Genomic DNA, 3,017 nt, shown 5'->3' on the forward strand with positions numbered 1-3,017 from the left:
GGGGGGTGGGGAGAGGGGTGGGGGTGAAGGAGATGGTAGAGAGGGGGTGGGGAGAGGGGGGAGGAGGGGTGGGGAGAGGGGGGAGGGGGGGTGGGGAGAGGGGGGAGGGGGGGTGGGGAGAGGGGGGAGGGGGGTGGGGAGAGGGGGGTGGGGAGAGGGGTGGGGGTGAAGGAGATGGTAGAGAGGGGGTGGGGAGAGGGGGGAGGGGGGGTGGGGAGAGGGGGGGTGGGGAGAGGGGGGAGGGGGGGTGGGGAGAGGGGGGGGGGGGGAGAGGGGGGTGGGGAGAGGGGGGGAGGGGGGGTGGGGAGAAGGGGGGAGGGAGGGGGGGTGGGGAGAAGGGGGGAGAGAGGGGGGGTGGGGAGAGTGAAGGAGATGGGAGAGAGGGGGGGGTGGGGAGAGAGGGGGGGGTGGGGAGAGAGGGGGGGGGTGGGGAGAGAGGGGGGGGGTGGGGAGAGAGGGGGGGGGTGGGGAGAGAGGGGGGGGTGGGGAGAGAGGGGGGGGTGGGGAGAGAGGGGGGGGTGGGGAGAGAGGGGGGGTGGGGAGAGAGGGGGGTGGGGAGAGAGGGGGGGTGGGGAGAGAGGGGGGGTGGGGAGAGAGGGGGGTGGGGAGAGAGGGGGGGGGTCAAGGAGATGGTGAACATTGTAGAGTGGGGAGAGTGAAGATGATAGAGAGCGGGGGGGAGAGAAGGAGATGGTAGAGAGAGGGGGGGTAAAGAGGTGGTTGAAAGAGGAGGGGGTAGAGAGGGGGGGTGGTAGAGAGAGGGGGGGTAGAGAGAGGGGGGGCAGAGAGGGGAGAGAGTGGGGGGTGGAGAGAGGGGGGGTGGAGAGGGGGGGTAGAGGGGGGGTAGAGATAGTGAGGGGACATGGGGAGAGAGTAGAGAGGGGGGGGTGAATGAGAAGAGATTGGGAGAGTAATAGGGAGAGAGTAGAGAGAGAGTCGTGTAATGGGTAGCGAGATATGGGGAGAGTAAGGCAGAGGCCAGAGACACGAGTAGATTGGAATGTTGAGTAAGAGTCGGCAATTACAGGAACACGGAAACATGGTGATGAGATACGTGAGGGAGAGCAAAAGGGATGACACAGACAGAGAAATTAAGACAAGAGGGGACGGAGAAGAGGCACGGTGAGAGCAAGAGAGACGGCGAGGCGCGAGAGAGAAGGCGACAGAGACGGTGTTGGCGTGAGAGACGTTGCGGCAGTGGGGAGGGACTCTGGGAGAGGAGGAGAGAGATGACGGCGAGGCCGTGACAAGAGACACAGGGACGGCGGCGGGAGACGTGGGGAGGAGAGGCGCCGACATCGTCGAAGAGGCGGCGCGGATGGCGACCGCGGCGAGCGATGTAGAGGGGGAGTGAGCGCGATGGCGGGGAGAGCGCCGCGCTGCTGCCGTTGTCGGCGTGAGGCTAAAGGCGCCGCCCGTGTGCCCATTACTTTGGTACAACATTTTTACGTATTTATTGTCGTTTAATTTTATTTGTCTTCGCTCGTAAAAACGAATAAATAAATCGTCGTCGTGCTCGGTGTGGCTCTTGTCGCGATTGTCGCCTTCGTGCGGGCGGCGTGAGTGGCGACCGCGCAGTGAGAATCGCCCCTTTAAAGATGGCGGCCCTGCGCTAAAGCGGCGAGGCGAGAGCAGAATCTGTGGCACGGCGCGCACGGCGTTTTACACAAAGATCCCCTCCGTAGGGAGCCTTGGCAGGCTTTTTAGAGGCAAGTGCTGCTAGCGAACACCAACGAAGGCCACACACACGGTGTTAAAGACATGCGCGGTGTTGTGCGTAGACCGATGTACGCAGTTGTCAACACGCTCCATTTTCGTCGACGAACATCGTGACGGGACCCACGGCTCGGGTGGCGGCGGTGGCGATGGTGGTGGTTGTGGCGGTGATGATGATGGTGGCGGTGATGATGGTGGCGGTGGTGATGGTGGCGGTGGTGATGATGGCGGTGGTGATGGTGGTGGTGGCGGTGGTGGTGATGATGGCGGTGATGGTGATGATGGCGGTGGTGGTGAGTCCGGAGGTGGGGAGGCCAATCCGGGCACGAAAGAAGCGGCTGCCGCACGCCCGACAAACGATTTGAGACCGTGAGGGAATCATTTTCCAATCTTGATTTGCGGACCTCTCTTAGCCTCCATCGTTCTCTGCCCGTGTGGCGAGCGCCCTTGTGTGTAGGGGACTGCGGCATGTGGAGCAGTCCCATTGCAAGGCTCTCCCGTGTCTCGGGACATGAGGGAGGATTTAAAGGGTGACATTGGAAGCGTTCGCTTGCACAAACATGAAAGTGCTTTCCAGAACCGTCCCTTGGGTACAGGGAATCGTGGCGACCGCCCCGGGCCCCGCGATTTGAGGGGGTCCCCGCGCTTCGATGTCACGGTGTCAGATGTAATGCGTCCGGTTGAGTTGGAAGGCGTCGGGTGACTCCGTACCTCCCTATGGGCGGCCCTGGCGCGTTCCATCCCTCACCTCACAGTAAGAACGCTTCTTTGTGAGGTGATTGTCAGGCCTCCTGGCTACATCTGCGCCTTTCCCCATCAGTGCTAGTCTGCCGTGGCGAGGACCTCCGTCTTGATCTCTTCCCTGCCATTCGATCTCGAGGCAGCGCCTCCCCGAGCACGCCGTGGTCATGATGATTCGGCCTCTCGGCACGGCGGGCGTGTCCTGTCCCAAGTGTCGGGGAGGCATGCAGTAGGGTGGGTCGTAGGACGGCGACTGCTTTGTAGACTGTGAGCTTGGTTCAAAGGCTACTAATGTCTCTTGGCTGCGGCATTGCTGGCCCCAGGCTGTAAAAGGCTACGCTGCTTGCCTCGGAGATTCCGGCATTCACCTCGTCATCCGCTGCGTACGGTGCGAAAGAAGTTCATACATCCACGTGCGTGGCTCTGGGGAGGTTGGCTGCCAAATAAGGAAACAGCGTCAGCGATGAGATGCTCTTCCACAGAATATGTATTTATGCTGGAGGAATCCGATGAGCTATGAAGCTCTTTTTCACATGTCTAGTGGATGTCACAGTACTGGT

The sequence above is a fragment of the Lampetra planeri genome, chromosome 11, assembly GCF_965212315.1.
Source record: "Lampetra planeri chromosome 11, kcLamPlan1.2.h2, whole genome shotgun sequence".
Lineage (NCBI taxonomy): Eukaryota > Metazoa > Chordata > Hyperoartia > Petromyzontiformes > Petromyzontidae > Lampetra > Lampetra planeri.